Here is a 352-nt window from a genome sequence, read left to right as displayed (position 1 = left end):
AGAAATGTCCTTATATAGCTTTCAATGAACATGCAAATATTTACATTTCATTTCATAGCACTGAGTTATTTCCACGTACAGTCTGGTGGCTCACTTTGCTTTTGTAGTAAGTATAAGTTCTGCTCCCAATTTCACCACTGAAGTCTTTTTGCAGTGTAAATGTCAGCATGAAACTGAGAACAGAATTCAACATATTTATTTCAGTATGCGTCTACCTACTGTTTTTAAATTTAATTCCTGCCCCCCTGCAATATTAATGCACCATTATTGTGCCCCTACCAGCAATCCCTTATGGAAAAGTTCTATAAAAATTTAGTAAGATTTATAGAAATTACTTGAATCAAATGGGAAA

This window comes from Alligator sinensis, unplaced genomic scaffold, assembly GCF_000455745.1.
Source record: "Alligator sinensis unplaced genomic scaffold, ASM45574v1 scaffold284_1, whole genome shotgun sequence".
Lineage (NCBI taxonomy): Eukaryota > Metazoa > Chordata > Crocodylia > Alligatoridae > Alligator > Alligator sinensis.
This window is presented reverse-complemented; position numbering follows the sequence as displayed.